This window comes from Cheilinus undulatus, linkage group 8, assembly GCF_018320785.1.
Source record: "Cheilinus undulatus linkage group 8, ASM1832078v1, whole genome shotgun sequence".
Lineage (NCBI taxonomy): Eukaryota > Metazoa > Chordata > Actinopteri > Labriformes > Labridae > Cheilinus > Cheilinus undulatus.
Window position 1 is genome coordinate 12,662,566 of NC_054872.1, and position 12,637 is coordinate 12,675,202.

Consider the following 12,637-nt stretch of genomic DNA (forward strand, 5'->3'; position numbering starts at 1 on the left):
CTGTGGAGGTATTCTGGGCACGTCTGGCTGGGAGGAGACCTCAGGGAAGACCCAGAATGCGCTGAAAGGATTTACATATCCTGTCTGGTCTGGGAAAGCCTCAGGATCCCCTAGCAGGAGTTGGAAAATGTCGCTGGGGAAAAGGACGTCTGGGTGGACTTGCTTAACCGTCTACCCCGCAACCCAGCCCAGGATAAGCAGAAGAAGACGCATGGATGGATGGTAAAGAAATAAAGTCTTCATAAAAGCAAGGTTTAAAATAATAGATAAGGTTTTATTCATTTACACATGCAGCCAACCCTAATGAATTAAGGGGAATTTTAAGCAGTTTGGTGCACATGGTGAAACAGTAAAAGCTATGCCATGGCTTAAAGCTTCTGGGATAAAATGCGGTAAATAAGAAAGGCCTAAATTCCCAGTTAACCTAATATTAGCTCAAAGTTTCCTCAATTATGTAATGAAAGCATGGTAGTGGCTGAATGTCACTTTAGCTGGAAAATGGCTGCTATGAATAGCAATTTGCTTCTCAATAAGCAAATCTGTTCAATCTAGTCATGGCTGGTTAACGTTTGGATGCTTCATAAAAGGCTACATTATCGTAAAAGAGAAAACCTTGAAGGTGTAGCTGTCCCCGCCGAATCACACTGTGAGAATAGAGAAGAAAAATTAAGAGTTAACATTGAATTGAAAGAGACGTAGATGTAGTGAGTTGTTTTTGAAGACATCTGCTGCTGGTTACTCGTTAATGAACGATTCACAGATGTCATCCCGTGGGCCAGACTATCACTGCTCCAGACTGAGGGATTAAACCTTAAAGCTTACAAAGAGGAACTGCACTGAAGTGGATTCATTAAGCTCAAGACCACCACTACAGCACGCATTGCATGGTCTGCAATGGAAAAAAAAAAGGGTATAAAAGAATGCCATCACAGTGCTTTTGGTAGGAATGGGTCTCTTTGTTTCCCTTCACCTTTCCTGTTCGACATCAATCCACTCTTTTTTCCCCTCTGCCATGAGAAACAGAACACTGATGGTATTCTCAGTGTTGTTAAGAGGGCGAACAGTCATCCACACATCAGAGAGAATGGACTCCTTGTATAAACCACTTCTGTAAACTGTGTGTACCCGTGCACACATGCCACTGTGTCTGCGTGTGTTTTAATGTTTGTGCTCAATGTGGTTAGGTGGCTGAGACTGAAGCTCCCTTTTAATCTGACAGAGAGCATTTTCATTAGTTCTGTTGGCTCCTATTATTAAAGGCTGCTTCAAAGACACAACAAGTGAAACCACACCAGCAGGAAATGACCCAGTGGTCTCTCCGCTGTATGGATCAGTGATGGCAATCTTGGGCTGTTAAAGAAGCAGGTCACTATGGCATAGGACTGCATCTATTGTGCATGAATTAAATTAAACGCCTAACAAGACAGTGGAATATTTAGGATGGGAAACACACAACTGGGAAATCTAATTTGCCCTTTTGGGTCTGATTCCCCCGTCCAGCCAAAGTCGACAAATACCTGGCTATCTGATGGTTACAGTGAGTTTGCTTCTGCTTTAATGAAGGGTTGAACCTTGAGGAATAACTGCAGATCAGCCTGCCCCTTAGCCTTGCCTGGTACTTGGTTCTGATTGTTGTCAATGCTGCCAGTGCTCAACATCTCAGTTACTTTTTTTCTTAGAATGCAGTTCCTTTAGTTTCTTGTCAAACACATCTTGTTGCTTGGTCACCAAACTTGGGTGCTTAGTCTCTTTATAGTGCAAAGGTTTACACAGCTTTATGCTGTCATAGCCAACAAATTCCATATTTCACACTGGGGCCATTGAGCTTCATCAGGACCAATCAAGTTTAAATAGTTGTGGTCAGACTTCTTTTATTTCCTGTCCTTTCTTTCTGTACTTACTAAAGTATATCCATTTTGCTGAAAGGGCTGTAAAAAGATCAAAAATGTAATTTTCATTTTATCAAAGAATTTTTTCAGTTAAGTGGAATTAAGTGCATCCTATTCTAATCACATTTTAAAAATCTGCTTTTTTGCATTCAAACTGTTTTTGTGTCATTTTGGATTTTCCTAAACACCTGAGACCTGAGCTGTACAAAAAATACAATATCTCCATACCTTTTCTAAGTAATTTTCACAAATAATTTGTTTTTTAAAGATGGCTGCTCCAAGAAAAACTGATAAACAACACTACCCAGGAAGGCTGAGTAGGTATTTGACCACCTGATGATGGACCACAAGAACTTGTTAAGGCCAGATATGAACTCAATTTCCACTAGAAGTTCTTGAAAGAAAAAAATTATGAGATTTCAAAAACATAAAAAAATCCCCCTAAATTTTGTTCAAATATTCAGGACTTACCAAACTTCCAGTGAAAATTCTCAAACAGTTTTTTTAATCCCTTAAAAATACCCCAAAATGTTCTCAGATATTCGCCAAACCTCTCAGTAAACCTTTAAAAAACCTAGAAAAGCCCTCAATGATTGATATAAATATTCATCAAAAATTCAAGGAAAAAAAACACATTTTAAAGCAGATTACTGTACTAAAATATACAAATAAACTCGTCCAACAATGTCCATCAAACAAAAGTCCACCAAACCTCCAAACATTTCATTAAAAATTTTTGAAAATTTCAAAAGAAATTCCCCATGCCAATTTCCAAGCAAATTCCCCAAAATTGATAAATTCCCATGAATGTACCTAAAAATTTCAAAGTCGGTCCCTCACCCAGTCAACATATACAAAAATGTGCGCAGAAATTTACAATAAAGTTCCTATAAGGTTCAAAGCAAATTTCCCAGACATGCACAACAGCTACTAAAACTTCTGTGGAAATTCTGAACAATTGTCCCAACATTTCTAATTGTAGAATTTATTACAATGCTGTAGGAAAGCCAACATTTAATGCTGGAGGAGGTGAAGCTGTTTTGATACAGACTTTGTTTTTTTTAAGTAGAATGAACTTAACCACAGTAGGAGGAACTTTTTCTGTATCTAAAAAGACGTAAGGCAGGGGTGTCAAACTCAAGGCAGGGGGCAAAATCTGACCTGTGGTACAATTATACTCAACCTGCATGATCATCATATTTTTATTATAACTGGCCCACCGGTATGAGGTCTGCAGTTTTCCTCCAGTACAAAAATGTAAACTTAAACTTGATGATTTAGAATATCCTTGTTAAGAAAAAAAAAAGAAAAGAAAAAGTAGAGAGCAAAATGATGAGATAAAAAGTCAGGAATGCGGGAAAAGAAATTAATTTGTGTTTTCATTTCATATTTTCAATTTTACATCACAAATTCATGACTTTACCTTATGATTTGACTTTTTACTTCATATTTTGACCTTTTAAACTCCTGTTTTTGAATTTTCACTCCTTACTTTCACTTTTTAGACTCCAAATTAAAACTTTTTATCTCATGTTGTGATCTTATAAACTCATGATTTTGACTATCTCCTATTTACTCCTTTAAAACATATTATCTTAGTTTCTACCTTATATAGCTGCCTTTTAAAACACCATTTTGACTTTTAGTTTTCTGTTTTGACCTTTTAAACTATAAGTTTGAATTTTTATCTCAGATTTGAGCTTTAAAACTTATCATTTTGACTTTTTAAAATCTCAAAATCCTTTTTTTCACCATGAGTCATTACTGGTAAAAATGAGGTTGACACTTTAGGTTAAATGTTAAATGTTAGGCCCTCAGGGTGGACCTAAATCCAGAATCAAGCCCCTGCTGTAATTGAGTTTGACACCCCTGAGGGACCAGTAAAGAGGTAAATGTTTGATAACACAAGGAACAGGTGTTCTTTGACTTGTTTTTTTGTTTTTTTTTTTAAGTGAAATGAGACATTGGGGGAAATAATTTTCTATCACAGTGGCTGCAGGATCAGGCTGCTAAAGCTAAGCTAAACCAAAGTTTGCTGAATAAAAAATCATGCAATAATCACATCTTTTTTTTTTTTTTTTTTTTTTAATTAGTGCATTAATTGTGGTCCTTAACAAATAGTGATTAATGCATTTAATCTGGACAATATTTTTCCCCAAACATTGCAACAGTAGCTATTATAAGGTGTCTCCACTGGAGTCCTCTGACTCTGCCCAGGGAAGGCCTGCCTCACTTGAACCTACAAGCAGAGGAGTTTGTCCAAAGTTAGGATGGATGGATCAGGTAGCTTTGTCTTCTTTAAAATCACATTTGACTGTGTGAGATTGGGAGTTGTGATTATGGAGAGTCTGGTTCTAAGTGACTGAATCTGTTAGTGTGCAGTTTGCAGTGTTGGTCATGTCACTGCACACCACACTATAAGAGCAAAACAGTTAAATGTGTCATTATTTGTCCTCATGTGTGGGGTCTTTCAAATTTTCCAAATGGGTTCAGGTTTTAAAAATCTTTTAGCATGTGCCAGGCTTTAGAGAGTTCAGCAGAGATTTCTCCTTTCATTCATAAACTGCAGCCTGCTGTTAGCGTGCAGTTATGGCACATGTGACACATTTGTTCCTTCCAAATGGAAGTTATGACATTGGTGGGGCAAATAATATTGCCCAGGATAATAAATGTTGCAGTAATGTGCTGTTTTTAATAACATTATAATGAGCCATCACTTGCCCTTCGAGTTGAGGGAAATCTGGAATCATTAATCTTCATATGGGTTAGCCGTGGTGTTTGGCACGAGCCGAAACGGCAATGAGAAGGAACATAGTGGTGTCAAAGGGAAAGCAGATCTTAATGTTTTGAACAAGTTTGCCATATGTTAGCCGTCATGGTGTGTACAACCCCGCTAAATGGTGGCATTAGCGGGTGACTTTTATTACTAAACTTGCTTCTAATTGCTAAATTGCAATCCAAAGTCAACTCTCATTGCACATTCTGGCTCCATGTGGAGTTGCTAAGTAACAAGTTAATCCCAAAAATAAATATGTACCTCAATAAAAGCTAATTGTCTGTGACAGTTATTTGCTTTGCTGCAGGAAAGTTTCAAAAGGGAAGCTGTAAAAGAAATCTTAGCTGCACTGGAAGTCTGTGAAGATTCAGAGACGCTTTGGCCCTGCACAGCTGCCTCACCTGCTGGAGAGGAAGCAGAAAAGATTTGTGTCCTCAGAGCTCACCTTGTGCATTAATATCACAGTGGGCTGTGTTAATATTTTCATTCTTGGATGACAAATGGGGGATATTTATGAGTCACTTGCTGTGGTAGTTTCTGCAGCTCAGATTCAGAACAGCAGGTGCACGGGGCTTTTTTATCGCCGTCCATTACACGAAACAGACAAGTATTTCCATACCGACCCAGTGTGGTGTTTCCTATGGGTGCTGTAAGTATTATTTTGGCTTATTTAACTCAATGTTCCTCTAAAATGTCTGGCTTTTCTTCCTGCATTGGGATTCAAACTCAACACAAAGCTATTGTCCCTGTTCATTTGAGGGGAATATATCCAGAGCAGCTCCATCCTCATTCGCAGGATGTGACACGCAACTTCTTTATGGCTTGAACTGAATCATAGCGTGCACCTTAAAGGCATTACAGGCTGCACAAATATTTCCTCTTACTGGTGCTCTGAGAGCCATGGGCACAACCATTATATTGGGCTCAAGAGCCAGCTGGTGAGGACAAATCCACAAGGATCCCTATTTTCCCCCTCCTGAATCTCTGGCAGCCCGGCTCCATTCATTCAGTTTTTATACGTGCCTAGTAGCTGTGTTACTACCGGTTTCAAGGGAGAATTAATCGAAAACAGGTCTTATTAAAGTATATTAAGGCCAGTTGAAGTGGATATAATGTGCCCAGTAAGGGCCCAGAGGGACTGTATCGGAGCCTTAGCTGACACTTGTGGCTCTAAGGAGCGGGGCCGCGTTATTCTGCAGTGCCACTGCACCGGTTCCAGGGGGGCTTTCTGGTTGAGCCAAGTGTTGCATTGTGGGTAAGCAGATTTAAGTGGGTATGAGTACAGCAGGGGGTACAGGAGGGTCTCATTGTCCAGGAATGTTTATCTTGCCCCCCGCCTTCATTCAGGGCAGGATTATGCAGCACCATGGTTCTGGAGCAACCTTTGCCTCCACTTGGAGGGTCTGTGGAGGAAATATTCATTCATACATATACACGTGTACAAACAGGCATTATCCTCCTAATAAGAACCCAGGATGATTACTCCCCCCAGGTTCGGTGCGTAGGTGGAAGTGTAGCCGCTGCAGCGTGGCGCTGTAGCTCTGCCTGATTGGCCAGGCTGAGCCGGGGGGGGGGACCCCTGGAGGCGGCGATGCTCCCAGTGTGCTCCACACAGCCATCATCCTCAGCACAGCTCGTTTTATTGGCCACCGTGTGGGTTATAGAGACGTGTTTAATCAACTTAGCTGTCGGGGGAGGTCTTGACCTCATGTCAGTGGTTCCACGCCTTGATTTTGTGTGATTCTGTTTGTTTTGTGTGAGTGGGCGGGTGTGAGTGTATTTGTGTATGGCTCCCAGCCTTTGCCGTGGAGTGTGACCTGTGGCGAAGCCTCTGGTTCACACTCTGCTCTCCGCTGTTGCTGGTTTCAATGATTAACTGTAGAAAGTGATGACTAATCTGTCGGTTTTCAGTCTAAAACAATTGTCAGCGCATGAAATATTACAGGCAATATTGAATATAACGAGGCCTTCTGGATCCAGTCAAGAGAAAAATTAATAAAGAGTGAGTCCAAAGTTTTACTCCAAAGTGTTAGATATTCATTTCAAAAAGTGTTACAGTTCTCCAGTGAGTCAGTGCGATGTTTTTTTATTATTATTTTTTTTTTGCCAGCCACAGAGAACTGCAACTACTCAACTTTGAATTGCCTGATAGAGGAGAACTTTTATTCAATGTATCCTTTTAAATTGATCTAGTAGCTTAAAATGAATGAGGCCTTTTTAGTGATGCATGACAGGCTGTTGTCCAAATAAACATTTAAAAAATCTTATGTCGTAACTAGTGGTCACAGGTAAGCAGGGGTCATCTAGTACATTTGCACAAGGGCCAGATTTAGTCTTGACAGAGAATCTCAAATAAACATAATAAAATAAATAAATAACATATTATTGCATTAGTATTTGTATTTTCTCTCAAAACGTATGACATTTTTAGGCATTGCCAGTGAGATCTATCCATATTATTGATAATGCAGCAGGCCACAAGGAGACAGATCTGCCCACAACATTGGCTGGGCCCCTGACCAGTGATTTAGCACAAATATTAACTAACTTAATTAATTAACTTTCACCCATTTTGCCACTCTTTAACCCCTTTAACTACTTTGCCAGGCCATTTTTGCTATAATTTTGACGCTCTATTCCATTTTTTAATACTTTCTGCCCCTTTTTGCCTCTTTAATCCAATTTAGCCATTCTTAAACCTCTTTGAAACAACTTTCCTGCATGTTTTATCCCCTTTGTGCCACTCTTTTATCCATTTTTCCCTGTTTTTTTGCACCTTTTATTTTGCTGCTTCAACCCATTTTAAAACTTTTTGCCATTTTTCCCCCTCTTTTACCAATTTTTGCAACATTTTAACCTATTTTCTCCCCTTTTCCTGCTCATTTTTGTCTCTTTGTGCCACTCCATGACCAATTTTGCCACTCACTGACTCCTTTTCACCTCTTTATCTGACCATTTTTGTAATATTTCTGCCTGTCTTAAACCATTTTGTTTTTGGACTTGATCTTAAGAGCCTCTATCAAGTCCAGTTGTCCCTCTTTTGGACAAAATTTGGACTACTCCTGTTATTTCTATATGGTTAGTTGTGTCCTCATTACCACACATATTTCCAACAGTTTTCAAAGTCACAGAAATTGGTAACTTTTGAATTGTAACAGGATCTGTGTTACTGCCATGCCATGACAGGGTCATTGTGACCTTTTTGTGTCATGTTGACGCTTCATAGTCCACGGCCTATTTACCATTTTGTCAATACTTTACTTCTGACAGTATAAACCATTCAGAAAATGAACCATGCCCATGTGTGGTGTCCTTTTCATGCATGACTTTATGAAGTGAAATTATGTTTTTTAAGTTTGACGTACTGTATTAGATATAGGACCCCCAAAAACAACTCCCCCCACCCCCCACCCCTCTTTTAAAAAAAAAAAAAAAATGAAACAGTTGATTATCATTTTTTTTTTAAAAATTCAAAACACTGAAATTATGAATGAAAATACCAGTGCCAGTCCTGTACAGTATGGTCCACTGTCCCCTATATGTAAAATTAATTTTTATACCAAATTCAAATGATCATATTTCCTGTTTTACTTGGCACACTGACATCAAACAAAAACTGTAAGAAAAATTAAAAATCACACTTTCCACACCAAGTGATTGCAATGCAACATGTGATGTTTTCATGCTATCATGTGACAAAAATAGCAGATGATGAATCACGCCGTTGTGGACTCCTTATACTGCTTCATAATACCTTTCTGTAGAAGTGTAACAGTGTTTGTATTCATCCCGAACCGTTGCAGCTCGGTAAATCACAGTTCGGTGCACATAGTCCCACGATGAATACATCCAAACCATTTAAACAAGGGAGGAAAATAATACAAATATCACCTTATTTATTGTCGATCCCGGTGACAGTAATGCCGGTGTTTGCTAACTGCTAGTAAACCACTAATGAAGAAGGGGAAGTAGCCGGCCTGGCATATGAAAACACACAAAAGAAAAGTCCGCTCCAGAGGCAGAGCAGCCTGAGCTCCATGATGTTTTGTTCCCTCAACTTTGCCTGTAATGCGGCGGCTGTGAGACCCAATGGGATAACCCACCGAGGGATGACGAGGAGTTGAGGATTTTACCAGCAATTTGGTGTCAGACACTGTGCTCTCCATGATGAGTAACACTGTTGTTACCATGAGTGGAGATAATTTCTGCCGTCTACAGATGAATTATCTCATGTTATTAGCAATTCCTTTGCTTGATGTCAGTGTTGTCATTTTATACTGGCTCTAGGTTTAGGCTGTAGGCTTCAATACTCACATATGCAAAATGCCTTGTCATATTTCTTATCCACACTGGATGCTGTTTGAAAATTAAGGGCAGTTAGCATAAGTTATTTTTAGCTATTAGCATCTGAAAATGCTTTTCAGTGATTGGTCAAAGTAAGAGAAAATGCTAACTGGGCACGCCGGATGGATGTGTGAAACACATCCATCTGGCGTCACCTCTCATAGTCAGGGTTTAGGAAAGGGCAGAGCCTTTGGAAAAAAAAAAAAAAAAAACTTGGAGGGTGATTTAGTGAAAGTTCTGTCTGTCACATCTTTACTGGCCAATCAAAACGCGTGACATTGCCGCTATTGAGCTGCGCCCCTACTGAAGGAGTAAACTCCATAGAAAACTGCAAACCATGGCGACTGTAGACAAGTCAGTACACGATTTTTGTCATTTTTGAAAAGAAATCAACTCACTGTTGTTCTTTGTTCTTCTTTTAACGAAGAAATCTCAGCAGGATGTGGCCTTTTCTACTGAACCACCGCTTCTGTTGAGCTTAAAAAAAAACAATCTTAACCTTTTATTCTTGTTGCGGATTGCTTACGTCACGACTCCACCGCACCCGAAAGTACTGCCCCTCAATGCTGATTGGTCCTGTCACTTTCTAACCGGGTCCAAACTATTTAGATGGGAGCTTTGCGAGATGGATTTGCCAGTGAGAAACATGGAAATGGGCAAATCCATCTGCTTTGCAAGGTTAAAAAAACGCCATATGTGCGACAATATTTTGGTTAGTTAGGACGTAAATCTCTACTAGTTGAGATCAACCTTATATCTCTGTGGTGCAACTTAACAATGACACAATTTAAGTTAGAGCATAACTAGTTTCAACGTAGGGTTTAGTGCAGACTTTACACCATAACTTAAGGCAGAGCTTAGGATAGCTGGTGCAGCAAGCTACAGCTCTGCTCAGTGAGCCCACTACCACAGCATTTTTGTTCTAAATTAAGGACTCTGTTCTCTAAGAGCTGCACTCAACATGGTGTATTACCAAACAGTAAATTGATATCTTCGTTTCATGCATGAATTTCTCATATTGAGGGAGAAAAGCTGTTAAAAGTGCCATTTTTAGTTTGTGCTGCAACAATTTCAGGATGCTTTGTGAGTAGCTCACAGTGGCAGAACGGGAGATCAGATCATGTGCTTCAACTAATAATGCACAGAACTGTCCATGGTTAATCCTTTTGCCAGTTTTTGTTCTATCCCTCTTATTTCAAAACATCAGAGTCAACCACAGTGAAAAAAACTGTTCAACCCCTTAGCAATCCCTGGTGTATTTACTTTTCAGGAGGTTTGGGTTTTTTTCTGTCTGACATGACAAGTGCCTACAGTAAATTTCAGTACCATTACTTCCTTTGAGAATACTAAGTTGCACATCCTTGGCTGGGTACACTTCTAGCTATTTTAAGGGACAGTGCTAATCCCCTTAAGTATAGCACTAGCAGTATTTAGCATTGTTACAGTGGAGAAAAACCTTTCCTTTAGAAGGCAGAATCACAATTTCCATTCTCAAATGATGAAGAAGTGTAAAAGAAGAGCTCTGTGGCTTTGGGTGCAAACTAGAGGGGAGAGAAGTGTTCAAATGGGGATCCCAGTAACCATCAAAAAGTGTAATTTTTTGGCTGTTACATTGCTTAAGTGCCCATTTCTTCCAGTTACATTCATGTTGATTTGATTTTTTCTCTCAAAAAGAGGCAGGGCATGGATTCCCCTATCAATAGTGGGTGAAGTCATTAAGATTTACCTTGTGTCTACCAGTCAAATGAACATCACATCCACCTTTCTGCCCACTCAACCTCTTAGTCACTTTCAAATGCAGGCCTGAAGATTTATGGACCTAGTATACTGTAGTTCAACGATGAACAGGCCCCTAATTGCAGCCTGCCTTCATTGTGTTTTGTGTGTGTGACTCAGATAAAATAAACCACATGGTGTGTGGTTGTGTGAGGAAGCTGAACAGAACCCTCTGCTCCCATTTACTATCTCCTTGTGTGGTTTGGCAGCAGCTCTGCTGCTATGGGGGCGTGCAACGGGCATCCGTCTGGGCGCGAGGCAGGCCTGGCATGCCGCTCAGCCCCCTGCAAGGCTGCATGAGGGTGGGATCAGAGCGGGAGTCCGCCAGGCTCCAGACTGCTAGACTGTGCGTGAGTGTGAGCATGTGTGAGCTTTTTGGCATGTACATGGACTTCAGTGTGTGGGGTCATTAAATCGTTTAAATAGCAACCACAGTTTCACCATTGTTCTGCTTGTCACTCGCAATATTTTGACCTCTCAATGTTTTTCTTTTCTTCACAGGAACATTATCACAGAGTCCATCCCATTTCTGCACTGAATTAACACCAGACCATTTACTTGACCTTTGTGTTCATTACAATTGTGAGGTGCAATCTAGCCATGCTGTCAGTGACACAATAGCATGCATACCACCATGGCGAGATGCCATACCTCCCCTCACTGTACAGGGTAACAAGCAGAGCACGGCAGAGCTGGGGCGGGTCTGCTTAGCAGTTGGACAGACCACCCCTGGAAAATGAAGCAGCCTCGGGTGGTGTTGTTTGTTTGAGGTCAGTGGAGGATGTTACATCCTTAACACCGCAGGATTCTGGCCTGTGTTGTTACAGATAGGAAGTGTGACCAGAATTCCCCTGTTTTTCAAAATGGTACACCCTCATTCTTCTTTCTTCAACTCATCACAATGTGATTAAAGTATGTGACTGAAATGTTAGTGGTGTTGTGTAAATAAAAGGTAAAGGCATTTATTAGTTATTTGAAACTCTTTATCACTCATTCTTAAGGCCTGTTTTCAATTAACCCTCTATAGTGCACTCACTGAAATACATGGGACTTCAAAATATAAGAGGTCCAACAGGTCACCTGTAAAAACCCCAAATATTGAATACCTAAGTGAATTTAAGCAGTGATGAGGCTCACAAAAAAATGAAAGAGATTTATTGCCATTTAAGTTTAATAAAACTGTCAAACTGTTGTAAAACTGACTAAAATAACACATTTCACTATTAATACCATTTATTTTCTTCATAATTTCATCAGAAAAAAATGTAAGAATAATTATGAAATGTCTGAATTTATTAAGGCAAAAGTAAGGCTAACAGTAAAAACTTATAAAAACTATATACGTATATTAAAACCGTATTAGGGTTGTAAAACCAACTAAAAATCCCAGCTGTTTTTATAATTATTCTTTTAAAATGGAGCTCAGGGAAAGATCAAGCAGGAAGACTGTTTCTGCTCATTCTTTAGTCACCACTCGTTCACATCTCTCCCTTTTCCTTTCTTTTTCTCTACCCGCTGGTGATCAGCTGATTATGGGCGTTCACCCTCCTAAGAACTCAGCTAATCAGATTTTACCACAACCTCGTTTGACCAATCATCATGCATCTGTCATATTTTAAATCCGTGACTGTCTCTTTCAGAGTCAGACTGTAGTCCTGTGCGGACGCTGCAACCCTCCTCCACCACAGCCACCTCCATTCAGTTATTCAGCATTTAGTCCAGATCCTCACAGGTCTCCTGCTCATCTCAGTCTGCATACCTCAGAGTCCTCCTCCAAGCCCACTCATTGGTTCCTGGGCAAGCTTCTCAGAGGTCTACTCCTCATATAATCCTTCCTCCCTCATCAACACCA